The 26,984-nt window shown below is 45.5% G+C and overlaps 19 non-coding genes and 2 pseudogenes across 19 annotated transcripts; all 21 read left to right on the top strand.

Moving 5' to 3' along the window:
* The first annotated feature begins 267 nt into the window (after window positions 1-267).
* On the top strand, window positions 268-458 carry LOC141238268 (U2 spliceosomal RNA). The gene has a single exon (XR_012303759.1). It is a non-coding gene; the product is annotated as a U2 spliceosomal RNA (small nuclear RNA).
* A 1,121-nt stretch (window positions 459-1,579) lies between these two features.
* Window positions 1,580-1,770, top strand: LOC141238267 (U2 spliceosomal RNA). The gene has a single exon (XR_012303758.1). It is a non-coding gene; the product is annotated as a U2 spliceosomal RNA (small nuclear RNA).
* A 1,120-nt stretch (window positions 1,771-2,890) lies between these two features.
* On the top strand, window positions 2,891-2,982 carry LOC141237982 (U2 spliceosomal RNA; annotated as a pseudogene).
* A 794-nt stretch (window positions 2,983-3,776) lies between these two features.
* LOC141237965 (U2 spliceosomal RNA) lies at window positions 3,777-3,957 on the top strand (annotated as a pseudogene).
* Window positions 3,958-5,077: 1,120 nt separating this feature from the next.
* On the top strand, window positions 5,078-5,268 carry LOC141238266 (U2 spliceosomal RNA). Its single transcript, XR_012303757.1, has one exon. It is a non-coding gene; the product is annotated as a U2 spliceosomal RNA (small nuclear RNA).
* A 1,119-nt stretch (window positions 5,269-6,387) lies between these two features.
* On the top strand, window positions 6,388-6,578 carry LOC141238265 (U2 spliceosomal RNA). The gene has a single exon (XR_012303756.1). It is a non-coding gene; the product is annotated as a U2 spliceosomal RNA (small nuclear RNA).
* Window positions 6,579-7,694: 1,116 nt separating this feature from the next.
* On the top strand, window positions 7,695-7,885 carry LOC141238264 (U2 spliceosomal RNA). The gene has a single exon (XR_012303755.1). It is a non-coding gene; the product is annotated as a U2 spliceosomal RNA (small nuclear RNA).
* A 1,117-nt stretch (window positions 7,886-9,002) lies between these two features.
* Window positions 9,003-9,193, top strand: LOC141238263 (U2 spliceosomal RNA). The gene has a single exon (XR_012303754.1). It is a non-coding gene; the product is annotated as a U2 spliceosomal RNA (small nuclear RNA).
* A 1,118-nt stretch (window positions 9,194-10,311) lies between these two features.
* LOC141238262 (U2 spliceosomal RNA) lies at window positions 10,312-10,502 on the top strand. Its single transcript, XR_012303753.1, has one exon. It is a non-coding gene; the product is annotated as a U2 spliceosomal RNA (small nuclear RNA).
* A 1,118-nt stretch (window positions 10,503-11,620) lies between these two features.
* Window positions 11,621-11,811, top strand: LOC141238260 (U2 spliceosomal RNA). The gene has a single exon (XR_012303752.1). It is a non-coding gene; the product is annotated as a U2 spliceosomal RNA (small nuclear RNA).
* A 1,118-nt stretch (window positions 11,812-12,929) lies between these two features.
* Window positions 12,930-13,120, top strand: LOC141238259 (U2 spliceosomal RNA). Its single transcript, XR_012303751.1, has one exon. It is a non-coding gene; the product is annotated as a U2 spliceosomal RNA (small nuclear RNA).
* A 1,120-nt stretch (window positions 13,121-14,240) lies between these two features.
* Window positions 14,241-14,431, top strand: LOC141238257 (U2 spliceosomal RNA). Its single transcript, XR_012303749.1, has one exon. It is a non-coding gene; the product is annotated as a U2 spliceosomal RNA (small nuclear RNA).
* A 1,118-nt stretch (window positions 14,432-15,549) lies between these two features.
* On the top strand, window positions 15,550-15,740 carry LOC141238432 (U2 spliceosomal RNA). The gene has a single exon (XR_012303918.1). It is a non-coding gene; the product is annotated as a U2 spliceosomal RNA (small nuclear RNA).
* Window positions 15,741-16,861: 1,121 nt separating this feature from the next.
* Window positions 16,862-17,052, top strand: LOC141238256 (U2 spliceosomal RNA). The gene has a single exon (XR_012303748.1). It is a non-coding gene; the product is annotated as a U2 spliceosomal RNA (small nuclear RNA).
* A 1,119-nt stretch (window positions 17,053-18,171) lies between these two features.
* Window positions 18,172-18,362, top strand: LOC141238255 (U2 spliceosomal RNA). The gene has a single exon (XR_012303747.1). It is a non-coding gene; the product is annotated as a U2 spliceosomal RNA (small nuclear RNA).
* Window positions 18,363-19,485: 1,123 nt separating this feature from the next.
* LOC141238254 (U2 spliceosomal RNA) lies at window positions 19,486-19,676 on the top strand. Its single transcript, XR_012303746.1, has one exon. It is a non-coding gene; the product is annotated as a U2 spliceosomal RNA (small nuclear RNA).
* A 1,119-nt stretch (window positions 19,677-20,795) lies between these two features.
* On the top strand, window positions 20,796-20,986 carry LOC141238253 (U2 spliceosomal RNA). The gene has a single exon (XR_012303745.1). It is a non-coding gene; the product is annotated as a U2 spliceosomal RNA (small nuclear RNA).
* A 1,120-nt stretch (window positions 20,987-22,106) lies between these two features.
* On the top strand, window positions 22,107-22,297 carry LOC141238252 (U2 spliceosomal RNA). The gene has a single exon (XR_012303744.1). It is a non-coding gene; the product is annotated as a U2 spliceosomal RNA (small nuclear RNA).
* A 1,119-nt stretch (window positions 22,298-23,416) lies between these two features.
* Window positions 23,417-23,607, top strand: LOC141238391 (U2 spliceosomal RNA). Its single transcript, XR_012303879.1, has one exon. It is a non-coding gene; the product is annotated as a U2 spliceosomal RNA (small nuclear RNA).
* A 1,120-nt stretch (window positions 23,608-24,727) lies between these two features.
* Window positions 24,728-24,918, top strand: LOC141238251 (U2 spliceosomal RNA). Its single transcript, XR_012303743.1, has one exon. It is a non-coding gene; the product is annotated as a U2 spliceosomal RNA (small nuclear RNA).
* A 1,118-nt stretch (window positions 24,919-26,036) lies between these two features.
* On the top strand, window positions 26,037-26,227 carry LOC141238250 (U2 spliceosomal RNA). Its single transcript, XR_012303742.1, has one exon. It is a non-coding gene; the product is annotated as a U2 spliceosomal RNA (small nuclear RNA).
* Window positions 26,228-26,984: the final 757 nt, after the last annotated feature.

The following is a 26,984-nucleotide window of genomic DNA, read 5'->3' as shown; positions in this document are numbered from 1 at the left end:
ACCCCCCGCCTTAATTGGTTCTCCTCCCTTCCAACGGTGTTGAGGCGGGTGGGAACAGCCGGGGGTTGAGGGTACTGTGCTAAAAGAGGTGGAGTTATGCAGATCTAAAACGCGTGGATTGCAGCAGCAGCAAGCCGAAAAGTGCAGGCATGTGAGGGATCTAGAGGTTGACAGCATGTCTTCTTAACGGGAGTCCAGGTGGCCATCTCCACAAATGGACTTTTCAGAATCCTTGGGTGGCACCGTAGTCGGAAACCAATTCTGGTTATCGCTTCTCGGCCTTTTGGCTAAGATCAAGTGTAGTATCTGTTCTTATCAGTTTAATATCTGATACGTCCCCTATCTGGGGACCATATATTAAATGGATTTTTAGAACAGGGAGATGGAAAAAGAGCTTGCTCTGTCCACTCCACGCATTGACCTGGTATTGCAGTATCTCCAGGACCGGTGCACCCCTTCTTTAATGCAGTTTCTAAAATCAGAAAGAATTGAATTCAATGCTTTTTGTTCATTTGGCTTGTTTGTCGGATTTTGGGATGGACTCTTTGGCTTTGCTTTTCTTCTCCTCATTGGATTTTTCATGTTAAAAGTTGCAGAAGCCAGATGACAAGCTCATTTTGGTTCAACTTCAGCAACTGTGCATTGCATTGCCATGTAATGTAATGCAATGCTATCTATCTAGCTCTCCCTCTATACTTCCTTTTGGATAAACAGACATATTAGGCAAGCATTTTGGAGCTTTCACCTAAATAACTACAGGTGGTGAGATAAGCTGCACAATATAATTGACCTTTCAGTATATTGTTGCACACACACCATCTATTTAGCAAATGCCCTTGTTATCAACAGCAGCCTTTTAAACTCACCTGAGCTAACAGGTATGTGAGCTGGTTACTCTGCTGCGCTTAAAATTTCTTTTTTGGTTTGCTACAATGCCTTTTCTGAAACGTTGTCTCCCTCTGCTGGAACACTGACTTCTTTCATTTAATGCCTGCAGACTATAAAAGAGAAACCAACCCAAAAAGTTTGGTTGATTAGTCTGTGGCATTCTTTTAAACTGTTGCTTATGGCGGTCTCTGTGAGCTTCTCAGTGACATTCAGCCATCCAGGTATCCCGCCTGCAGTAGACGGAATGTGGCAATGGAACGCTGGCTGCGCGTGTCATAATAGGCTCTGAGCCTTTATATACCTGCGCACAGCAGCAGCCACCTTCAGTCTGCTGCTGGACAGCCAGCAGCAGCAGCAGCAGCAGGAGAGGTAATTAATCAGCAACCCTCCTGCTAAGGGTAGACAGCTGCTCGTTCCACCCCCCCGCCCCCGCCTTAATTGGTTCTCCTCCCTTCCAACGGTGTTGAGGCTGGTGGGAACAGCCGGGGGTTGAGGGTACTGTGCTAAAAGAGGTGGAGTTATGCAGATCTAAAACGCGTGGATTGCAGCAGCAGCAAGCCGAAAAGTGCAGGCATGTGAGGGATCTAGAGGTTGACAGCATGTCTTCTTAACGGGAGTCCAGGTGGCCATCTCCACAAATGGACTTTTCAGAATCCTTGGGTGGCACCGTAGTCGGAAACCAATTCTGGTTATCGCTTCTCGGCCTTTTGGCTAAGATCAAGTGTAGTATCTGTTCTTATCAGTTTAATATCTGATACGTCCCCTATCTGGGGACCATATATTAAATGGATTTTTAGAACAGGGAGATGGAAAAAGAGCTTGCTCTGTCCACTCCACGCATTGACCTGGTATTGCAGTATCTCCAGGACCGGTGCACCCCTTCTTTAATGCAGTTTCTAAAATCAGAAAGAATTGAATTCAATGCTTTTTGTTCATTTGGCTTGTTTGTCGGATTTTGGGATGGACTCTTTGGCTTTGCTTTTCTTCTCCTCATTGGATTTTTCATGTTAAAAGTTGCAGAAGCCAGATGACAAGCTCATTTTGGTTCAACTTCAGCAACTGTGCATTGCATTGCCATGTAATGTAATGCAATGCTATCTATCTAGCTCTCCCTCTATACTTCCTTTTGGATAAACAGACATATTAGGCAAGCATTTTGGAGCTTTCACCTAAATGACTACAGGTGGTGAGATAAGCTGCACAATATAATTGACCTTTCAGTATATTGTTGCACACACACCATCTATTTAGCAAATGCCCTTGTTATCAACAGCAGCCTTTTAAACTCACCTGAGCTAACAGGTATGTGAGCTGGTTACTCTGCTGCGCTTAAAATTTCTTTTTTGGTTTGCTACAATGCCTTTTCTGAAACGTTGTCTCCCTCTGCTGGAACACTGACTTCTTTCATTTAATGCCTGCAGACTATAAAAGAGAAACCAACCCAAAAAGTTTGGTTGATTAGTCTGTGGCATTCTTTTAAACTGTTGCTTATGGCGGTCTCTGTGAGCTTCTCAGTGACATTCAGCCATCCAGGTATCCCGCCTGCAGTAGACGGAATGTGGCAATGGAACGCTTCCTGTGCGTGTCATAATAGGCTCTGAGCCTTTATATACCTGCGCACAGCAGCAGCCACCTTCAGTCTGCTGCTGGACAGCCAGCAGCAGCAGCAGCAGCAGGAGAGGTAATTAATCAGCAACCCTCCTGCTAAGGGTAAACAGCTACTCGTTCCACCCCCCCCCCCCGCCTTAATTGGTTCTCCTCCCTTCCAACGGTGTTGAGGCGGGTGGGAACAGCCGGGGGTTGAGGGTACTGTGCTAAAAGAGGTGGAGTTATGCAGATCTAAAACGCGTGGATTGCAGCAGCAGCAAGCCGAAAAGTGCAGGCATGTGAGGGATCTAGAGGTTGACAGCATGTCTTCTTAACGGGAGTCCAGGTGGCCATCTCCACAAATGGACTTTTCAGAATCCTTGGGTGGCACCGTAGTCGGAAACCAATTCTGGTTATCGCTTCTCGGCCTTTTGGCTAAGATCAAGTGTAGTATCTTTTGAAAAGGCGGTTTTGGATGTTGGCCGCCCTAGTAGATTGATACATTATGCACACTGGGGTTTAGGCGCTTGTTAGTACGCCAGGTGGCTAATATAGTCATCTGGTGGAAAGCATGGCCCCCCAGGATCGACGCCATTGGGCCGGGGAAGATCGAAAGCCCGAAGTGTGAAGTGCCCCAGGAGTGGTGACCCTGGGGTGCCTTAACTCACTGGGATTGGGAACCCCACTTGAATTTATGGCACATTTGCCTAGCACTTCAATATTTCTTTCTTCACACACACCCTTATTCCGGGCCTTCTGGCCTTAGGATGGGGAATTTTTCAATTCCCGGTCGAAGGTCCGGGCAGTATTATACTGTGAAACCTTCACTATTTATTTAAATTTTTTTTTTGTCACTGTGTGTCCACTTTTTCACGTGTGTCCACGTCCTTACTAGGATTTTGTCGGGATGCGGTTCCCTTATGGGTTCCTCTCTTGGCAGGTCTAGGGGGGGAGTGTGTGGCCATCAGGTTCCGCTCCCCCCTGAACCCCCCTGGCTCTCCTCTTTCGGGAGGAGAGCGTTGTTGGCTCCCTTCTTCCGGGAGGGGAGCACAGTCTTTGGCTCCCAGTGCCTTGCTTGGGTGAGAACTCGGGCAGGTATTGGGGGTAAGATTGGGTCGCCTCTGGCTCTGGCTGGAGGTGGCTATTTGTCCCTGTTCCTCGCTGTGGCCTTCTGGCTCGGAGGGACGGGGAATGGTTTGGGGGACCCTTCTCATTTTGGAGAGGGTTTCAAGAAGACCAGCATCCTAGTGCACTTTTTTTGTGGCACTTGTCACTTTTTTAAGCGCACTCGGGTTTTGTACACGAATTCGGGCTTTAAAAAAGAAAAAATCTGTTCTTATCAGTTTAATATCTGATACGTCCCCTATCTGGGGACCATATATTAAATGGATTTTTAGAACAGGGAGATGGAAAAAGAGCTTGCTCTGTCCACTCCACGCATTGACCTGGTATTGCAGTATCTCCAGGACCGGTGCACCCCTTCTTTAATGCAGTTTCTAAAATCAGAAAGAATTGAATTCAATGCTTTTTGTTCATTTGGCTTGTTTGTCGGATTTTGGGATGGACTCTTTGGCTTTGCTTTTCTTCTCCTCATTGGATTTTTCATGTTAAAAGTTGCAGAAGCCAGATGACAAGCTCATTTTGGTTCAACTTCAGCAACTGTGCATTGCATTGCCATGTAATGTAATGCAATGCTATCTATCTAGCTCTCCCTCTATACTTCCTTTTGGATAAACAGACATATTAGGCAAGCATTTTGGAGCTTTCACCTAAATAACTACAGGTGGTGAGATAAGCTGCACAATATAATTGACCTTTCAGTATATTGTTGCACACACACCATCTATTTAGCAAATGCCCTTGTTATCAACAGCAGCCTTTTAAACTCACCTGAGCTAACAGGTATGTGAGCTGGTTACTCTGCTGCGCTTAAAATTTCTTTTTTGGTTTGCTACAATGCCTTTTCTGAAACGTTGTCTCCCTCTGCTGGAACACTGACTTCTTTCATTTAATGCCTGCAGACTATAAAAGAGAAACCAACCCAAAAAGTTTGGTTGATTAGTCTGTGGCATTCTTTTAAACTGTTGCTTATGGCGGTCTCTGTGAGCTTCTCAGTGACATTCAGCCATCCAGGTATCCCGCCTGCAGTAGACGGAATGTGGCAATGGAACGCTGGCTGCGCGTGTCATAATAGGCTCTGAGCCTTTATATACCTGCGCACAGCAGCAGCCACCTTCAGTCTGCTGCTGGACAGCCAGCAGCAGCAGCAGCAGCAGGAGAGGTAATTAATCAGCAACCCTCCTGCTAAGGGTAGACAGCTGCTCGTTCCACCCCCCCCCCCCGCCTTAATTGGTTCTCCTCCCTTCCAACGGTGCTGAGGCGGGTGGGAACAGCCGGGGGTTGAGGGTACTGTGCTAAAAGAGGTGGAGTTATGCAGATCTAAAACGCGTGGATTGCAGCAGCAGCAAGCCGAAAAGTGCAGGCATGTGAGGGATCTAGAGGTTGACAGCATGTCTTCTTAACGGGAGTCCAGGTGGCCATCTCCACAAATGGACTTTTCAGAATCCTTGGGTGGCACCGTAGTCGGAAACCAATTCTGGTTATCGCTTCTCGGCCTTTTGGCTAAGATCAAGTGTAGTATCTGTTCTTATCAGTTTAATATCTGATACGTCCCCTATCTGGGGACCATATATTAAATGGATTTTTAGAACAGGGAGATGGAAAAAGAGCTTGCTCTGTCCACTCCACGCATTGACCTGGTATTGCAGTATCTCCAGGACCGGTGCACCCCTTCTTTAATGCAGTTTCTAAAATCAGAAAGAATTGAATTCAATGCTTTTTGTTCATTTGGCTTGTTTGTCGGATTTTGGGATGGACTCTTTGGCTTTGCTTTTCTTCTCCTCATTGGATTTTTCATGTTAAAAGTTGCAGAAGCCAGATGACAAGCTCATTTTGGTTCAACTTCAGCAACTGTGCATTGCATTGCCATGTAAGGTAATGCAATGCTATCTATCTAGCTCTCCCTCTATACTTCCTTTTGGATAAACAGACATATTAGGCAAGCATTTTGGAGCTTTCACCTAAATAACTACAGGTGGTGAGATAAGCTGCACAATATAATTGACCTTTCAGTATATTGTTGCACACACACCATCTATTTAGCAAATGCCCTTGTTATCAACAGCAGCCTTTTAAACTCACCTGAGCTAACAGGTATGTGAGCTGGTTACTCTGCTGCGCTTAAAATTTCTTTTTTGGTTTGCTACAATGCCTTTTCTGAAACGTTGTCTCCCTCTGCTGGAACACTGACTTCTTTCATTTAATGCCTGCAGACTATAAAAGAGAAACCAACCCAAAAAGTTTGGTTGATTAGTCTGTGGCATTCTTTTAAACTGTTGCTTATGGCGGTCTCTGTGAGCTTCTCAGTGACATTCAGCCATCCAGGTATCCCGCCTGCAGTAGACGGAATGTGGCAATGGAACGCTGGCTGCGCGTGTCATAATAGGCTCTGAGCCTTTATATACCTGCGCACAGCAGCAGCCACCCTCAGTCTGCTGCTGGACAGCCAGCAGCAGCAGCAGCAGGAGAGGTAATTAATCAGCAACCCTCCTGCTAAGGGTAGACAGCTGCTCGTTCCACCCCCCCCCCCCCCGCCTTAATTGGTTCTCCTCCCTTCCAACGGTGTTGAGGCGGGTGGGAACAGCCGGGGGTTGAGGGTACTGTGCTAAAAGAGGTGGAGTTATGCAGATCTAAAACGCGTGGATTGCAGCAGCAGCAAGCCGAAAAGTGCAGGTATGTGAGGGATCTAGAGGTTGACAGCATGTCTTCTTAACGGGAGTCCAGGTGGCCATATCCACAAATGGACTTTTCAGAATCCTTGGGTGGCACCGTAGTCGGAAACCAATTCTGGTTATCGCTTCTCGGCCTTTTGGCTAAGATCAAGTGTAGTATCTGTTCTTATCAGTTTAATATCTGATACGTCCCCTATCTGGGGACCATATATTAAATGGATTTTTAGAACAGGGAGATGGAAAAAGAGCTTGCTCTGTCCACTCCACGCATTGACCTGGTATTGCAGTATCTCCAGGACCGGTGCACCCCTTCTTTAATGCAGTTTCTAAAATCAGAAAGAATTGAATTCAATGCTTTTTGTTCATTTGGCTTGTTTGTCGGATTTTGGGATGGACTCTTTGGCTTTGCTTTTCTTCTCCTCATTGGATTTTTCATGTTAAAAGTTGCAGAAGCCAGATGACAAGCTCATTTTGGTTCAACTTCAGCAACTGTGCATTGCATTGCCATGTAATGTAATGCAATGCTATCTATCTAGCTCTCCCTCTATACTTCCTTTTGGATAAACAGACATATTAGGCAAGCATTTTGGAGCTTTCACCTAAATAACTACAGGTGGTGAGATAAGCTGCACAATATAATTGACCTTTCAGTATATTGTTGCACACACACCATCTATTTAGCAAATGCCCTTGTTATCAACAGCAGCCTTTTAAACTCACCTGAGCTAACAGGTATGTGAGCTGGTTACTCTGCTGCGCTTAAAATTTCTTTTTTGGTTTGCTACAATGCCTTTTCTGAAACGTTGTCTCCCTCTGCTGGAACACTGACTTCTTTCATTTAATGCCTGCAGACTATAAAAGAGAAACCAACCCAAAAAGTTTGGTTGATTAGTCTGTGGCATTCTTTTAAACTGTTGCTTATGGCGGTCTCTGTGAGCTTCTCAGTGACATTCAGCCATCCAGGTATCCCGCCTGCAGTAGACGGAATGTGGCAATGGAACGCTGGCTGCGCGTGTCATAATAGGCTCTGAGCCTTTATATACCTGCGCACAGCAGCAGCCACCTTCAGTCTGCTGCTGGACAGCCAGCAGCAGCAGCAGCAGGAGAGGTAATTAATCAGCAACCCTCCTGCTAAGGGTAGACAGCTGCTCGTTCCACCCCCCCCCCCGCCTTAATTGGTTCTCCTCCCTTCCAACGGTGTTGAGGCGGGTGGGAACAGCCGGGGGTTGAGGGTACTGTGCTAAAAGAGGTGGAGTTATGCAGATCTAAAACGCGTGGATTGCAGCAGCAGCAAGCCGAAAAGTGCAGGCATGTGAGGGATCTAGAGGTTGACAGCATGTCTTCTTAACGGGAGTCCAGGTGGCCATCTCCACAAATGGACTTTTCAGAATCTTTGGGTGGCACCGTAGTCGGAAACCAATTCTGGTTATCGCTTCTCGGCCTTTTGGCTAAGATCAAGTGTAGTATCTGTTCTTATCAGTTTAATATCTGATACGTCCCCTATCTGGGGACCATATATTAAATGGATTTTTAGAACAGGGAGATGGAAAAAGAGCTTGCTCTGTCCACTCCACGCATTGACCTGGTATTGCAGTATCTCCAGGACCGGTGCACCCCTTCTTTAATGCAGTTTCTAAAATCAGAAAGAATTGAATTCAATGCTTTTTGTTCATTTGGCTTGTTTGTCGGATTTTGGGATGGACTCTTTGGCTTTGCTTTTCTTCTCCTCATTGGATTTTTCATGTTAAAAGTTGCAGAAGCCAGATGACAAGCTCATTTTGGTTCAACTTCAGCAACTGTGCATTGCATTGCCATGTAATGTAATGCAATGCTATCTATCTAGCTCTCCCTCTATACTTCCTTTTGGATAAACAGACATATTAGGCAAGCATTTTGGAGCTTTCACCTAAATAACTACAGGTGGTGAGATAAGCTGCACAATATAATTGACCTTTCAGTATATTGTTGCACACACACCATCTATTTAGCAAATGCCCTTGTTATCAACAGCAGCCTTTTAAACTCACCTGAGCTAACAGGTATGTGAGCTGGTTACTCTGCTGCGCTTAAAATTTCTTTTTTGGTTTGCTACAATGCCTTTTCTGAAACGTTGTCTCCCTCTGCTGGAACACTGACTTCTTTCATTTAATGCCTGCAGACTATAAAAGAGAAACCAACCCAAAAAGTTTGGTTGATTAGTCTGTGGTATTCTTTTAAACTGTTGCTTATGGCGGTCTCTGTGAGCTTCTCAGTGACATTCAGCCATCCAGGTATCCCGCCTGCAGTAGACGGAATGTGGCAATGGAACGCTGGCTGCGCGTGTCATAATAGGCTCTGAGCCTTTATATACCTGCGCACAGCAGCAGCCACCTTCAGTCTGCTGCTGGACAGCCAGCAGCAGCAGCAGCAGGAGAGGTAATTAATCAGCAACCCTCCTGCTAAGGGTAGACAGCTGCTCGTTCCACCCCCCCCCCCCGCCTTAATTGGTTCTCCTCCCTTCCAACGGTGTTGAGGCGGGTGGGAACAGCCGGGGGTTGAGGGTACTGTGCTAAAAGAGGTGGAGTTATGCAGATCTAAAACGCGTGGATTGCAGCAGCAGCAAGCCGAAAAGTGCAGGCATGTGAGGGATCTAGAGGTTGACAGCATGTCTTCTTAACGGGAGTCCAGGTGGCCATCTCCACAAATGGACTTTTCAGAATCCTTGGGTGGCACCGTAGTCGGAAACCAATTCTGGTTATCGCTTCTCGGCCTTTTGGCTAAGATCAAGTGTAGTATCTGTTCTTATCAGTTTAATATCTGATACGTCCCCTATCTGGGGACCATATATTAAATGGATTTTTAGAACAGGGAGATGGAAAAAGAGCTTGCTCTGTCCACTCCACGCATTGACCTGGTATTGCAGTATCTCCAGGACCGGTGCACCCCTTCTTTAATGCAGTTTCTAAAATCAGAAAGAATTGAATTCAATGCTTTTTGTTCATTTGGCTTGTTTGTCGGATTTTGGGATGGACTCTTTGGCTTTGCTTTTCTTCTCCTCATTGGATTTTTCATGTTAAAAGTTGCAGAAGCCAGATGACAAGCTCATTTTGGTTCAACTTCAGCAACTGTGCATTGCATTGCCATGTAATGTAATGCAATGCTATCTATCTAGCTCTCCCTCTATACTTCCTTTTGGATAAACAGACATATTAGGCAAGCATTTTGGAGCTTTCACCTAAATAACTACAGGTGGTGAGATAAGCTGCACAATATAATTGACCTTTCAGTATATTGTTGCACACACACCATCTATTTAGCAAATGCCCTTGTTATCAACAGCAGCCTTTTAAACTCACCTGAGCTAACAGGTATGTGAGCTGGTTACTCTGCTGCGCTTAAAATTTCTTTTTTGGTTTGCTACAATGCCTTTTCTGAAACGTTGTCTCCCTCTGCTGGAACACTGACTTTTTCATTTAATGCCTGCAGACTATAAAAGAGAAACCAACCCAAAAAGTTTGGTTGATTAGTCTGTGGCATTCTTTTAAACTGTTGCTTATGGCGGTCTCTGTGAGCTTCTCAGTGACATTCAGCCATCCAGGTATCCCGCCTGCAGTAGACGGAATGTGGCAATGGAACGCTGGCTGCGCGTGTCATAATAGGCTCTGAGCCTTTATATACCTGCGCACAGCAGCAGCCACCTTCAGTCTGCTGCTGGACAGCCAGCAGCAGCAGCAGCAGCAGGAGAGGTAATTAATCAGCAACCCTCCTGCTAAGGGTAGACAGCTGCTCGTTCCACCCCCCCCCCCGCCTTAATTGGTTCTCCTCCCTTCCAACGGTGTTGAGGCGGGTGGGAACAGCCGGGGGTTGAGGGTACTGTGCTAAAAGAGGTGGAGTTATGCAGATCTAAAACGCGTGGATTGCAGCAGCAGCAAGCCGAAAAGTGCAGGCATGTGAGGGATCTAGAGGTTGACAGCATGTCTTCTTAACGGGAGTCCAGGTGGCCATCTCCACAAATGGACTTTTCAGAATCCTTGGGTGGCACCGTAGTCGGAAACCAATTCTGGTTATCGCTTCTCGGCCTTTTGGCTAAGATCAAGTGTAGTATCTGTTCTTATCAGTTTAATATCTGATACGTCCCCTATCTGGGGACCATATATTAAATGGATTTTTAGAACAGGGAGATGGAAAAAGAGCTTGCTCTGTCCACTCCACGCATTGACCTGGTATTGCAGTATCTCCAGGACCGGTGCACCCCTTCTTTAATGCAGTTTCTAAAATCAGAAAGAATTGAATTCAATGCTTTTTGTTCATTTGGCTTGTTTGTCGGATTTTGGGATGGACTCTTTGGCTTTGCTTTTCTTCTCCTCATTGGATTTTTCATGTTAAAAGTTGCAGAAGCCAGATGACAAGCTCATTTTGGTTCAACTTCAGCAACTGTGCATTGCATTGCCATGTAATGTAATGCAATGCTATCTATCTAGCTCTCCCTCTATACTTCCTTTTGGATAAACAGACATATTAGGCAAGCATTTTGGAGCTTTCACCTAAATAACTACAGGTGGTGAGATAAGCTGCACAATATAATTGACCTTTCAGTATATTGTTGCACACACACCATCTATTTAGCAAATGCCCATGTTATCAACAGCAGCCTTTTAAACTCACCTGAGCTAACAGGTATGTGAGCTGGTTACTCTGCTGCGCTTAAAATTTCTTTTTTGGTTTGCTACAATGCCTTTTCTGAAACGTTGTCTCCCTCTGCTGGAACACTGACTTCTTTCATTTAATGCCTGCAGACTATAAAAGAGAAACCAACGCAAAAAGTTTGGTTGATTAGTCTGTGGCATTCTTTTAAACTGTTGCTTATGGCGGTCTCTGTGAGCTTCTCAGTGACATTCAGCCATCCAGGTATCCCGCCTGCAGTAGACGGAATGTGGCAATGGAACGCTGGCTGCGCGTGTCATAATAGGCTCTGAGCCTTTATATACCTGCGCACAGCAGCAGCCACCTTCAGTCTGCTGCTGGACAGCCAGCAGCAGCAGCAGCAGCAGGAGAGGTAATTAATCAGCAACCCTCCTGCTAAGGGTAGACAGCTGCTCGTTCCACCCCCCCCCCGCCTTAATTGGTTCTCCTCCCTTCCAACGGTGTTGAGGCGGGTGGGAACAGCCGGGGGTTGAGGGTACTGTGCTAAAAGAGGTGGAGTTATGCAGATCTAAAACGCGTGGATTGCAGCAGCAGCAAGCCGAAAAGTGCAGGTATGTGAGGGATCTAGAGGTTGACAGCATGTCTTCTTAACGGGAGTCCAGGTGGCCATATCCACAAATGGACTTTTCAGAATCCTTGGGTGGCACCGTAGTCGGAAACCAATTCTGGTTATCGCTTCTCGGCCTTTTGGCTAAGATCAAGTGTAGTATCTGTTCTTATCAGTTTAATATCTGATACGTCCCCTATCTGGGGACCATATATTAAATGGATTTTTAGAACAGGGAGATGGAAAAAGAGCTTGCTCTGTCCACTCCACGCATTGACCTGGTATTGCAGTATCTCCAGGACCGGTGCACCCCTTCTTTAATGCAGTTTCTAAAATCAGAAAGAATTGAATTCAATGCTTTTTGTTCATTTGGCTTGTTTGTCGGATTTTGGGATGGACTCTTTGGCTTTGCTTTTCTTCTCCTCATTGGATTTTTCATGTTAAAAGTTGCAGAAGCCAGATGACAAGCTCATTTTGGTTCAACTTCAGCAACTGTGCATTGCATTGCCATGTAATGTAATGCAATGCTATCTATCTAGCTCTCCCTCTATACTTCCTTTTGGATAAACAGACATATTAGGCAAGCATTTTGGAGCTTTCACCTAAATAACTACAGGTGGTGAGATAAGCTGCACAATATAATTGACCTTTCAGTATATTGTTGCACACACACCATCTATTTAGCAAATGCCCTTGTTATCAACAGCAGCCTTTTAAACTCACCTGAGCTAACAGGTATGTGAGCTGGTTACTCTGCTGCGCTTAAAATTTCTTTTTTGGTTTGCTACAATGCCTTTTCTGAAACGTTGTCTCCCTCTGCTGGAACACTGACTTCTTTCATTTAATGCCTGCAGACTATAAAAGAGAAACCAACGCAAAAAGTTTGGTTGATTAGTCTGTGGCATTCTTTTAAACTGTTGCTTATGGCGGTCTCTGTGAGCTTCTCAGTGACATTCAGCCATCCAGGTATCCCGCCTGCAGTAGACGGAATGTGGCAATGGAACGCTGGCTGCGCGTGTCATAATAGGCTCTGAGCCTTTATATACCTGCGCACAGCAGCAGCCACCTTCAGTCTGCTGCTGGACAGCCAGCAGCAGCAGCAGCAGCAGGAGAGGTAATTAATCAGCAACCCTCCTGCTAAGGGTAGACAGCTGCTCGTTCCACCCCCCCCCCGCCTTAATTGGTTCTCCTCCCTTCCAACGGTGTTGAGGCGGGTGGGAACAGCCAGGGGTTGAGGGTACTGTGCTAAAAGAGGTGGAGTTATGCAGATCTAAAACGCGTGGATTGCAGCAGCAGCAAGCCGAAAAGTGCAGGTATGTGAGGGATCTAGAGGTTGACAGCATGTCTTCTTAACGGGAGTCCAGGTGGCCATATCCACAAATGGACTTTTCAGAATCCTTGGGTGGCACCGTAGTCGGAAACCAATTCTGGTTATCGCTTCTCGGCCTTTTGGCTAAGATCAAGTGTAGTATCTGTTCTTATCAGTTTAATATCTGATACGTCCCCTATCTGGGGACCATATATTAAATGGATTTTTAGAACAGGGAGATGGAAAAAGAGCTTGCTCTGTCCACTCCACGCATTGACCTGGTATTGCAGTATCTCCAGGACCGGTGCACCCCTTCTTTAATGCAGTTTCTAAAATCAGAAAGAATTGAATTCAATGCTTTTTGTTCATTTGGCTTGTTTGTCGGATTTTGGGATGGACTCTTTGGCTTTGCTTTTCTTCTCCTCATTGGATTTTTCATGTTAAAAGTTGCAGAAGCCAGATGACAAGCTCATTTTGGTTCAACTTCAGCAACTGTGCATTGCATTGCCATGTAATGTAATGCAATGCTATCTATCTAGCTCTCCCTCTATACTTCCTTTTGGATAAACAGACATATTAGGCAAGCATTTTGGAGCTTTCACCTAAATAACTACAGGTGGTGAGATAAGCTGCACAATATAATTGACCTTTCAGTATATTGTTGCACACACACCATCTATTTAGCAAATGCCCTTGTTATCAACAGCAGCCTTTTAAACTCACCTGAGCTAACAGGTATGTGAGCTGGTTACTCTGCTGCGCTTAAAATTTCTTTTTTGGTTTGCTACAATGCCTTTTCTGAAACGTTGTCTCCCTCTGCAGGAACACTGACTTCTTTCATTTAATGCCTGCAGACTATAAAAGAGAAACCAACCCAAAAAGTTTGGTTGATTAGTCTGTGGCATTCTTTTAAACTGTTGCTTATGGCGGTCTCTGTGAGCTTCTCAGTGACATTCAGCCATCCAGGTATCCCGCCTGCAGTAGACGGAATGTGGCAATGGAACGCTGGCTGCGCGTGTCATAATAGGCTCTGAGCCTTTATATACCTGCGCACAGCAGCAGCCACCTTCAGTCTGCTGCTGGACAGCCAGCAGCAGCAGCAGCAGCAGGAGAGGTAATTAATCAGCAACCCTCCTGCTAAGGGTAGACAGCTGCTCGTTCCACCCCCCCCCCCCGCCTTAATTGGTTCTCCTCCCTTCCAACGGTGTTGAGGCGGGTGGGAACAGCCGGGGGTTGAGGGTACTGTGCTAAAAGAGGTGGAGTTATGCAGATCTAAAACGCGTGGATTGCAGCAGCAGCAAGCCGAAAAGTGCAGGCATGTGAGGGATCTAGAGGTTGACAGCATGTCTTCTTAACGGGAGTCCAGGTGGCCATCTCCACAAATGGACTTTTCAGAATCCTTGGGTGGCACCGTAGTCGGAAACCAATTCTGGTTATCGCTTCTCGGCCTTTTGGCTAAGATCAAGTGTAGTATCTGTTCTTATCAGTTTAATATCTGATACGTCCCCTATCTGGGGACCATATATTAAATGGATTTTTAGAACAGGGAGATGGAAAAAGAGCTTGCTCTGTCCACTCCACGCATTGACCTGGTATTGCAGTATCTCCAGGACCGGTGCACCCCTTCTTTAATGCAGTTTCTAAAATCAGAAAGAATTGAATTCAATGCTTTTTGTTCATTTGGCTTGTTTGTCGGATTTTGGGATGGACTCTTTGGCTTTGCTTTTCTTCTCCTCATTGGATTTTTCATGTTAAAAGTTGCAGAAGCCAGATGACAAGCTCATTTTGGTTCAACTTCAGCAACTGTGCATTGCATTGCCATGTAATGTAATGCAATGCTATCTATCTAGCTCTCCCTCTATACTTCCTTTTGGATAAACAGACATATTAGGCAAGCATTTTGGAGCTTTCACCTAAATAACTACAGGTGGTGAGATAAGCTGCACAATATAATTGACCTTTCAGTATATTGTTGCACACACACCATCTATTTAGCAAATGCCCTTGTTATCAACAGCAGCCTCTTAAACTCACCTGAGCTAACAGGTATGTGAGCTGGTTACTCTGCTGCGCTTAAAATTTCTTTTTTGGTTTGCTACAATGCCTTTTCTGAAACGTTGTCTCCCTCTGCTGGAACACTGACTTTTTCATTTAATGCCTGCAGACTATAAAAGAGAAACCAACCCAAAAAGTTTGGTTGATTAGTCTGTGGCATTCTTTTAAACTGTTGCTTATGGCGGTCTCTGTGAGCTTCTCAGTGACATTCAGCCATCCAGGTATCCCGCCTGCAGTAGACGGAATGTGGCAATGGAACGCTGGCTGCGCGTGTCATAATAGGCTCTGAGCCTTTATATACCTGCGCACAGCAGCAGCCACCTTCAGTCTGCTGCTGGACAGCCAGCAGCAGCAGCAGCAGCAGGAGAGGTAATTAATCAGCAACCCTCCTGCTAAGGGTAGACAGCTGCTCGTTCCACCCCCCCCCCCGCCTTAATTGGTTCTCCTCCCTTCCAACGGTGTTGAGGCGGGTGGGAACAGCCGGGGGTTGAGGGTACTGTGCTAAAAGAGGTGGAGTTATGCAGATCTAAAACGCGTGGATTGCAGCAGCAGCAAGCCGAAAAGTGCAGGCATGTGAGGGATCTAGAGGTTGACAGCATGTCTTCTTAACGGGAGTCCAGGTGGCCATCTCCACAAATGGACTTTTCAGAATCCTTGGGTGGCACCGTAGTCGGAAACCAATTCTGGTTATCGCTTCTCGGCCTTTTGGCTAAGATCAAGTGTAGTATCTGTTCTTGTCAGTTTAATATCTGATACGTCCCCTATCTGGGGACCATATATTAAATGGATTTTTAGAACAGGGAGATGGAAAAAGAGCTTGCTCTGTCCACTCCACGCATTGACCTGGTATTGCAGTATCTCCAGGACCGGTGCACCCCTTCTTTAATGCAGTTTCTAAAATCAGAAAGAATTGAATTCAATGCTTTTTGTTCATTTGGCTTGTTTGTCGGATTTTGGGATGGACTCTTTGGCTTTGCTTTTCTTCTCCTCATTGGATTTTTCATGTTAAAAGTTGCAGAAGCCAGATGACAAGCTCATTTTGGTTCAACTTCAGCAACTGTGCATTGCATTGCCATGTAATGTAATGCAATGCTATCTATCTAGCTCTCCCTCTATACTTCCTTTTGGATAAACAGACATATTAGGCAAGCATTTTGGAGCTTTCACCTAAATAACTACAGGTGGTGAGATAAGCTGCACAATATAATTGACCTTTCAGTATATTGTTGCACACACACCATCTATTTAGCAAATGCCCTTGTTATCAACAGCAGCCTTTTAAACTCACCTGAGCTAACAGGTATGTGAGCTGGTTACTCTGCTGCGCTTAAAATTTCTTTTTTGGTTTGCTACAATGCCTTTTCTGAAACGTTGTCTCCCTCTGCTGGAACACTGACTTCTTTCATTTAATGCCTGCAGACTATAAAAGAGAAACCAACCCAAAACGTTTGGTTGATTAGTCTGTGGCATTCTTTTAAACTGTTTCTTATGGCGGTCTCTGTGAGCTTCTCAGTGACATTCAGCCATCCAGGTATCCCGCCTGCAGTAGACGGAATGTGGCAATGGAACGCTGGCTGCGCGTGTCATAATAGGCTCTGAGCCTTTATATACCTGCGCACAGCAGCAGCCACCTTCAGTCTGCTGCTGGACAGCCAGCAGCAGCAGCAGCAGCAGGAGAGGTAATTAATCAGCAACCCTCCTGCTAAGGGTAGACAGCTGCTCGTTCCACCCCCCCCCCCCCGCCTTAATTGGTTCTCCTCCCTTCCAACGGTGTTGAGGCGGGTGGGAACAGCCGGGGGTTGAGGGTACTGTGCTAAAAGAGGTGGAGTTATGCAGATCTAAAACGCGTGGATTGCAGCAGCAGCAAGCCGAAAAGTGCAGGCATGTGAGGGATCTAGAGGTTGACAGCATGTCTTCTTAACGGGAGTCCAGGTGGCCATCTCCACAAATGGACTTTTCAGAATCCTTGGGTGGCACCGTAGTCGGAAACCAATTCTGGTTATCGCTTCTCGGCCTTTTGGCTAAGATCAAGTGTAGTATCTGTTCTTATCAGTTTAATATCTGATACGTCCCCTATCTGGGGACCATATATTAAATGGATTTTTAGAACAGGGAGATGGAAAAAGAGCTTGCTCTGTCCACTCCACGCATTGACCTGGTATTGCAGTATCTCCAGGACCGGTGCACCCCTTCTTTAATGCAGTTTCTAAAATCAGAAAGAATTGAATTCAATGCTTTTTGTTCATTTGGCTTGTTTGTCGGATTTTGGGATGGACTCTTTGGCTTTGCTTTTCTTCTCCTCATTGGATTTTTCATGCTAAAAGTTGCAGAAGCCAGATGACAAGCTCATTTTGGTTCAACTTCAGCAACTGTGCATTGCATTGCCATGTAATGTAATGCAATGCTATCTATCTAGCTCTCCCTCTATACTTCCTTTTGGATAAACAGACATATTAGGCAAGCATTTTGGAGCTTTCACCTAAATAACTACAGGTGGTGAGATAAGCTGCACAATATAATTGACCTTTCAGTATATTGTTGCACACACACCATCTATTTAGCAAATGCCCTTGTTATCAACAGCAGCCTTTTAAACTCACCTGAGCTAACAGGTATGTGAGCTGGTTACTCTGCTGCGCTTAAAATTTCTTTTTTGGTTTGCTACAATGCCTTTTCTGAAACGTTGTCTCCCTCTGCTGGAACACTGACTTCTTTCATTTAATGCCTGCAGACTATAAAAGAGAAACCAACGCAAAAAGTTTGGTTGATTAGTCTGTGGCATTCTTTTAAACTGTTGCTTATGGCGGTCTCTGTGAGCTTCTCAGTGACATTCAGCCATCCAGGTATCCCGCCTGCAGTAGACGGAATGTGGCAATGGAACGCTGGCTGCGCGTGTCATAATAGGCTCTGAGCCTTTATATACCTGCGCACAGCAGCAGCCACCTTCAGTCTGCTGCTGGACAGCCAGCAGCAGCAGCAGCAGCAGGAGAGGTAATTAATCAGCAACCCTCCTGCTAAGGGTAGACAGCTGCTCGTTCCACCCCCCCCCCCGCCTTAATTGGTTCTCCTCCCTTCCAACGGTGTTGAGGCGGGTGGGAACAGCCGGGGGTTGAGGGTACTGTGCTAAAAGAGGTGGAGTTATGCAGATCTAAAACGCGTAGATTGCAGCAGCAGCAAGCCGAAAAGTGCAGGCATGTGAGGGATCTAGAGGTTGACAGCATGTCTTCTTAACGGGAGTCCAGGTGGCCATCTCCACAAATGGACTTTTCAGAATCCTTGGGTGGCACCGTAGTCGGAAACCAATTCTGGTTATCGCTTCTCGGCCTTTTGGCTAAGATCAAGTGTAGTATCTGTTCTTATCAGTTTAATATCTGATACGTCCCCTATCTGGGGACCATATATTAAATGGATTTTTAGAACAGGGAGATGGAAAAAGAGCTTGCTCTGTCCACTCCACGCATTGACCTGGTATTGCAGTATCTCCAGGACCGGTGCACCCCTTCTTTAATGCAGTTTCTAAAATCAGAAAGAATTGAATTCAATGCTTTTTGTTCATTTGGCTTGTTTGTCGGATTTTGGGATGGACTCTTTGGCTTTGCTTTTCTTCTCCTCATTGGATTTTTCATGTTAAAAGTTGCAGAAGCCAGATGACAAGCTCATTTTGGTTCAACTTCAGCAACTGTGCATTGCATTGCCATGTAATGTAATGCAATGCTATCTATCTAGCTCTCCCTCTATACTTCCTTTTGGATAAACAGACATATTAGGCAAGCATTTTGGAGCTTTCACCTAAATAACTACAGGTGGTGAGATAAGCTGCACAATATAATTGACCTTTCAGTATATTGTTGCACACACACCATCTATTTAGCAAATGCCCTTGTTATCAACAGCAGCCTTTTAAACTCACCTGAGCTAACAGGTATGTGAGCTGGTTACTCTGCTGCGCTTAAAATTTCTTTTTTGGTTTGCTACAATGCCTTTTCTGAAACGTTGTCTCCCTCTGTTGGAACACTGACTTCTTTCATTTAATGCCTGCAGACTATAAAAGAGAAACCAACCCAAAAAGTTTGGTTGATTAGTCTGTGGCATTCTTTTAAACTGTTTCTTATGGCGGTCTCTGTGAGCTTCTCAGTGACATTCAGCCATCCAGGTATCCCGCCTGCAGTAGACGGAATGTGGCAATGGAATGCTGGCTGCGCGTGTCATAATAGGCTCTGAGCCTTTATATACCTGCGCACAGCAGCAGCCACCTTCAGTCTGCTGCTGGACAGCCAGCAGCAGCAGCAGCAGCAGGAGAGGTAATTAATCAGCAACCCTCCTGCTAAGGGTAGACAGCTGCTCGTTCCACCCCCCCCCCCCCCCGCCTTAATTGGTTCTCCTCCCTTCCAACGGTGTTGAGGCGGGTGGGAACAGCCGGGGGTTGAGGGTACTGTGCTAAAAGAGGTGGAGTTATGCAGATCTAAAACGCGTGGATTGCAGCAGCAGCAAGCCGAAAAGTGCAGGCATGTGAGGGATCTAGAGGTTGACAGCATGTCTTCTTAACGGGAGTCCAGGTGGCCATCTCCACAAATGGACTTTTCAGAATCCTTGGGTGGCACCGTAGTCAGAAACCAATTCTGGTTATCGCTTCTCGGCCTTTTGGCTAAGATCAAGTGTAGTATCTGTTCTTATCAGTTTAATATCTGATACGTCCCCTATCTGGGGACCATATATTAAATGGATTTTTAGAACAGGGAGATGGAAAAAGAGCTTGCTCTGTCCACTCCACGCATTGACCTGGTATTGCAGTATCTCCAGGACCGGTGCACCCCTTCTTTAATGCAGTTTCTAAAATCAGAAAGAATTGAATTCAATGCTTTTTGTTCATTTGGCTTGTTTGTCGGATTTTGGGATGGACTCTTTGGCTTTGCTTTTCTTCTCCTCATTGGATTTTTCATGTTAAAAGTTGCAGAAGCCAGATGACAAGCTCATTTTGGTTCAACTTCAGCAACTGTGCATTGCATTGCCATGTAATGTAATGCAATGCTATCTATCTAGCTCTCCCTCTATACTTCCTTTTGGATAAACAGACATATTAGGCAAGCATTTTGGAGCTTTCACCTAAATAACTACAGGTGGTGAGATAAGCTGCACAATATAATTGACCTTTCAGTATATTGTTGCACACACACCATCTATTTAGCAAATGCCCTTGTTATCAACAGCAGCCTTTTAAACTCACCTGAGCTAACAGGTATGTGAGCTGGTTACTCTGCTGCGCTTAAAATTTCTTTTTTGGTTTGCTACAATGCCTTTTCTGAAACGTTGTCTCCCTCTGCTGGAACACTGACTTCTTTCATTTAATGCCTGCAGACTATAAAAGAGAAACCAACGCAAAAAGTTTGGTTGATTAGTCTGTGGCATTCTTTTAAACTGTTGCTTATGGCGGTCTCTGTGAGCTTCTCAGTGACATTCAGCCATCCAGGTATCCCGCCTGCAGTAGACGGAATGTGGCAATGGAACGCTGGCTGCGCGTGTCATAATAGGCTCTGAGCCTTTATATACCTGCGCACAGCAGCAGCCACCTTCAGTCTGCTGCTGGACAGCCAGCAGCAGCAGCAGCAGCAGGAGAGGTAATTAATCAGCAACCCTCCTGCTAAGGGTAGACAGCTGCTCGTTCCACCCCCCCCCCCGCCTTAATTGGTTCTCCTCCCTTCCAACGGTGTTGAGGCGGGTGGGAACAGCCGGGGGTTGAGGGTACTGTGCTAAAAGAGGTGGAGTTATGCAGATCTAAAACGCGTAGATTGCAGCAGCAGCAAGCCGAAAAGTGCAGGCATGTGAGGGATCTAGAGGTTGACAGCATGTCTTCTTAACGGGAGTCCAGGTGGCCATCTCCACAAATGGACTTTTCAGAATCCTTGGGTGGCACCGTAGTCGGAAACCAATTCTGGTTATCGCTTCTCGGCCTTTTGGCTAAGATCAAGTGTAGTATCTGTTCTTATCAGTTTAATATCTGATACGTCCCCTATCTGGGGACCATATATTAAATGGATTTTTAGAACAGGGAGATGGAAAAAGAGCTTGCTCTGTCCACTCCACGCATTGACCTGGTATTGCAGTATCTCCAGGACCGGTGCACCCCTTCTTTAATGCAGTTTCTAAAATCAGAAAGAATTGAATTCAATGCTTTTTGTTCATTTGGCTTGTTTGTCGGATTTTGGGATGGACTCTTTGGCTTTGCTTTTCTTCTCCTCATTGGATTTTTCATGTTAAAAGTTGCAGAAGCCAGATGACAAGCTCATTTTGGTTCAACTTCAGCAACTGTGCATTGCATTGCCATGTAATGTAATGCAATGCTATCTATCTAGCTCTCCCTCTATACTTCCTTTTGGATAAACAGACATATTAGGCAAGCATTTTGGAGCTTTCACCTAAATAACTACAGGTGGTGAGATAAGCTGCACAATATAATTGACCTTTCAGTATATTGTTGCACACACACCATCTATTTAGCAAATGCCCTTGTTATCAACAGCAGCCTTTTAAACTCACCTGAGCTAACAGGTATGTGAGCTGGTTACTCTGCTGCGCTTAAAATTTCTTTTTTGGTTTGCTACAATGCCTTTTCTGAAACGTTGTCTCCCTCTGCTGGAACACTGACTTCTTTCATTTAATGCCTGCAGACTATAAAAGAGAAACCAACCCAAAAAGTTTGGTTGATTAGTCTGTGGCATTCTTTTAAACTGTTTCTTATGGCGGTCTCTGTGAGCTTCTCAGTGACATTCAGCCATCCAGGTATCCCGCCTGCAGTAGACGGAATGTGGCAATGGAACGCTGGCTGCGCGTGTCATAATAGGCTCTGAGCCTTTATATACCTGCGCACAGCAGCAGCCACCTTCAGTCTGCTGCTGGACAGCCAGCAGCAGCAGCAGCAGCAGGAGAGGTAATTAATCAGCAACCCTCCTGCTAAGGGTAGACAGCTGCTCGTTCCACCCCCCCCCCCCGCCTTAATTGGTTCTCCTCCCTTCCAACGGTGTTGAGGCGGGTGGGAACAGCCGGGGGTTGAGGGTACTGTGCTAAAAGAGGTGGAGTTATGCAGATCTAAAACGCGTGGATTGCAGCAGCAGCAAGCCGAAAAGTGCAGGCATGTGAGGGATCTAGAGGTTGACAGCATGTCTTCTTAACGGGAGTCCAGGTGGCCATCTCCACAAATGGACTTTTCAGAATCCTTGGGTGGCACCGTAGTCAGAAACCAATTCTGGTTATCGCTTCTCGGCCTTTTGGCTAAGATCAAGTGTAGTATCTGTTCTTATCAGTTTAATATCTGATACGTCCCCTATCTGGGGACCATATATTAAATGGATTTTTAGAACAGGGAGATGGAAAAAGAGCTTGCTCTGTCCACTCCACGCATTGACCTGGTATTGCAGTATCTCCAGGACCGGTGCACCCCTTCTTTAATGCAGTTTCTAAAATCAGAAAGAATTGAATTCAATGCTTTTTGTTCATTTGGCTTGTTTGTCGGATTTTGGGATGGACTCTTTGGCTTTGCTTTTCTTCTCCTCATTGGATTTTTCATGTTAAAAGTTGCAGAAGCCAGATGACAAGCTCATTTTGGTTCAACTTCAGCAACTGTGCATTGCATTGCCATGTAATGTAATGCAATGCTATCTATCTAGCTCTCCCTCTATACTTCCTTTTGGATAAACAGACATATTAGGCAAGCATTTTGGAGCTTTCACCTAAATAACTACAGGTGGTGAGATAAGCTGCACAATATAATTGACCTTTCAGTATATTGTTGCACACACACCATCTATTTAGCAAATGCCCTTGTTATCAACAGCAGCCTTTTAAACTCACCTGAGCTAACAGGTATGTGAGCTGGTTACTCTGCTGCGCTTAAAATTTCTTTTTTGGTTTGCTACAATGCCTTTTCTGAAACGTTGTCTCCCTCTGCTGGAACACTGACTTCTTTCATTTAATGCCTGCAGACTATAAAAGAGAAACCAACGCAAAAAGTTTGGTTGATTAGTCTGTGGCATTCTTTTAAACTGTTGCTTATGGCGGTCTCTGTGAGCTTCTCAGTGACATTCAGCCATCCAGGTATCCCGCCTGCAGTAGACGGAATGTGGCAATGGAACGCTGGCTGCGCGTGTCATAATAGGCTCTGAGCCTTTATATACCTGCGCACAGCAGCAGCCACCTTCAGTCTGCTGCTGGACAGCCAGCAGCAGCAGCAGCAGCAGGAGAGGTAATTAATCAGCAACCCTCCTGCTAAGGGTAGACAGCTGCTCGTTCCACCCCCCCCCCCGCCTTAATTGGTTCTCCTCCCTTCCAACGGTGTTGAGGCGGGTGGGAACAGCCGGGGGTTGAGGGTACTGTGCTAAAAGAGGTGGAGTTATGCAGATCTAAAACGCGTAGATTGCAGCAGCAGCAAGCCGAAAAGTGCAGGCATGTGAGGGATCTAGAGGTTGACAGCATGTCTTCTTAACGGGAGTCCAGGTGGCCATCTCCACAAATGGACTTTTCAGAATCCTTGGGTGGCACCGTAGTCGGAAACCAATTCTGGTTATCGCTTCTCGGCCTTTTGGCTAAGATCAAGTGTAGTATCTGTTCTTATCAGTTTAATATCTGATACGTCCCCTATCTGGGGACCATATATTAAATGGATTTTTAGAACAGGGAGATGGAAAAAGAGCTTGCTCTGTCCACTCCATGCATTGACCTGGTATTGCAGTATCTCCAGGACCGGTGCACCCCTTCTTTAATGCAGTTTCTAAAATCAGAAAGAATTGAATTCAATGCTTTTTGTTCATTTGGCTTGTTTGTCGGATTTTGGGATGGACTCTTTGGCTTTGCTTTTCTTCTCCTCATTGGATTTTTCATGTTAAAAGTTGCAGAAGCCAGATGACAAGCTCATTTTGGTTCAACTTCAGCAACTGTGCATTGCATTGCCATGTAATGTAATGCAATGCTATCTATCTAGCTCTCCCTCTATACTTCCTTTTGGATAAACAGACATATTAGGCAAGCATTTTGGAGCTTTCACCTAAATAACTACAGGTGGTGAGATAAGCTGCACAATATAATTGACCTTTCAGTATATTGTTGCACACACACCATCTATTTAGCAAATGCCCTTGTTATCAACAGCAGCCTTTTAAACTCACCTGAGCTAACAGGTATGTGAGCTGGTTACTCTGCTGCGCTTAAAATTTCTTTTTTGGTTTGCTACAATGCCTTTTCTGAAACGTTGTCTCCCTCTGCTGGAACACTGACTTCTTTCATTTAATGCCTGCAGACTATAAAAGAGAAACCAACCCAAAAAGTTTGGTTGATTAGTCTGTGGCATTCTTTTAAACTGTTTCTTATGGCGGTCTCTGTGAGCTTCTCAGTGACATTCAGCCATCCAGGTATCCCGCCTGCAGTAGACGGAATGTGGCAATGGAACGCTGGCTGCGCGTGTCATAATAGGCTCTGAGCCTTTATATACCTGCGCACAGCAGCAGCCACCTTCAGTCTGCTGCTGGACAGCCAGCAGCAGCAGCAGCAGCAGGAGAGGTAATTAATCAGCAACCCTCCTGCTAAGGGTAGACAGCTGCTCGTTCCACCCCCCCCCCCCGCCTTAATTGGTTCTCCTCCCTTCCAACGGTGTTGAGGCGGGTGGGAACAGCCGGGGGTTGAGGGTACTGTGCTAAAAGAGGTGGAGTTATGCAGATCTAAAACGCGTGGATTGCAGCAGCAGCAAGCCGAAAAGTGCAGGCATGTGAGGGATCTAGAGGTTGACAGCATGTCTTCTTAACGGGAGTCCAGGTGGCCATCTCCACAAATGGACTTTTCAGAATCCTTGGGTGGCACCGTAGTCAGAAACCAATTCTGGTTATCGCTTCTCGGCCTTTTGGCTAAGATCAAGTGTAGTATCTGTTCTTATCAGTTTAATATCTGATACGTCCCCTATCTGGGGACCATATATTAAATGGATTTTTAGAACAGGGAGATGGAAAAAGAGCTTGCTCTGTCCACTCCACGCATTGACCTGGTATTGCAGTATCTCCAGGACCGGTGCACCCCTTCTTTAATGCAGTTTCTAAAATCAGAAAGAATTGAATTCAATGCTTTTTGTTCATTTGGCTTGTTTGTCGGATTTTGGGATGGACTCTTTGGCTTTGCTTTTCTTCTCCTCATTGGATTTTTCATGTTAAAAGTTGCAGAAGCCAGATGACAAGCTCATTTTGGTTCAACTTCAGCAACTGTGCATTGCATTGCCATGTAATGTAATGCAATGCTATCTATCTAGCTCTCCCTCTATACTTCCTTTTGGATAAACAGACATATTAGGCAAGCATTTTGGAGCTTTCACCTAAATAACTACAGGTGGTGAGATAAGCTGCACAATATAATTGACCTTTCAGTATATTGTTGCACACACACCATCTATTTAGCAAATGCCCTTGTTATCAACAGCAGCCTTTTAAACTCACCTGAGCTAACAGGTATGTGAGCTGGTTACTCTTCTGCGCTTAAAATTTCTTTTTTGGTTTGCTACAATGCCTTTTCTGAAACGTTGTCTCCCTCTGCTGGAACACTGACTTCTTTCATTTAATGCCTGCAGACAATAAAAGAGAAACCAACCCAAAAAGTTTGGTTGATTAGTCTGTGGCATTCTTTTAAACTGTTGCTTATGGCGGTCTCTGTGAGCTTCTCAGTGACATTCAGCCATCCAGGTATCCCGCCTGCAGTAGACGGAATGTGGCAATGGAACGCTGGCTGCGCGTGTCATAATAGGCTCTGAGCCTTTATATACCTGCGCACAGCAGCAGCCACCTTCAGTCTGCTGCTGGACAGCCAGCAGCAGCAGCAGCAGCAGGAGAGGTAATTAATCAGCAACCCTCCTGCTAAGGGTAGACAGCTGCTCGTTCCACCCCCCCCCCGCCTTAATTGGTTCTCCTCCCTTCCAACGGTGTTGAGGCGGGTGGGAACAGCCGGGGATTGAGGGTACTGTGCTAAAAGAGGTACAGTTATGCAGATCTAAAACGCGTGGATTGCAGCAGCAGCAAGCCGAAAAGTGCAGGCATGTGAGGGATCTAGAGGTTGACAGCATGTCTTCTTAACGGGAGTCCAGGTGGCCATCTCCACAAATGGACTTTTCAGAATCCTTGGGTGGCACCGTAGTCGGAAACCAATTCTGGTTATCGCTTCTCGGCCTTTTGGCTAAGATCAAGTGTAGTATCTGTTCTTATCAGTTTAATATCTGATACGTCCCCTATCTGGGGACCATATATTAAATGGATTTTTAGAACAGGGAGATGGAAAAAGAGCTTGCTCTGTCCACTCCACGCATTGACCTGGTATTGCAGTATCTCCAGGACCGGTGCACCCCTTCTTTAATGCAGTTTCTAAAATCAGAAAGAATTGAATTCAATGCTTTTTGTTCATTTGGCTTGTTTGTCGGATTTTGGGATGGACTCTTTGGCTTTGCTTTTCTTCTCCTCATTGGATGTTTCATGTTAAAAGTTGCAGAAGCCAGATGACAAGCTCATTTTGGTTCAACTTCAGCAACTGTGCATTGCATTGCCATGTAATGTAATGCAATGCTATCTATCTAGCTCTCCCTCTATACTTCCTTTTGGATAAACAGACATATTAGGCAAGCATTTTGGAGCTTTCACCTAAATAACTACAGGTGGTGAGATAAGCTGCACAATATAATTGACCTTTCAGTATATTGTTGCACACACACCATCTATTTAGCAAATGCCCTTGTTATCAACAGCAGCCTTTTAAACTCACCTGAGCTAACAGGTATGTGAGCTGGTTACTCTGCTGCGCTTAAAATTTCTTTTTTGGTTTGCTACAATGCCTTTTCTGAAACGTTGTCTCCCTCTGCTGGAACACTGACTTCTTTCATTTAATGCCTGCAGACTATAAAAGAGAAACCAACCCAAAAAGTTTGGTTGATTAGTCTGTGGCATTCTTTTAAACTGTTGCTTATGGCGGTCTCTGTGAGCTTCTCAGTGACATTCAGCCATCCAGGTATCCCGCCTGCAGTAGACGGAATGTGGCAATGGAACGCTGGCTGCGCGTGTCATAATAGGCTCTGAGCCTTTATATACCTGCGCACAGCAGCAGCCACCTTCAG

The sequence above is a fragment of the Phyllobates terribilis genome, unplaced genomic scaffold (genome assembly GCF_046119375.1).
Source record: "Phyllobates terribilis strain yellow unplaced genomic scaffold, ASM4611937v1 Scaffold_737__1_contigs__length_740118, whole genome shotgun sequence".
NCBI classification, from domain to species: Eukaryota; Metazoa; Chordata; class Amphibia; order Anura; family Dendrobatidae; genus Phyllobates; species Phyllobates terribilis.
Note: the sequence above shows the minus strand (reverse complement) of the source record. Positions and strands in the feature narration are given on the sequence as shown.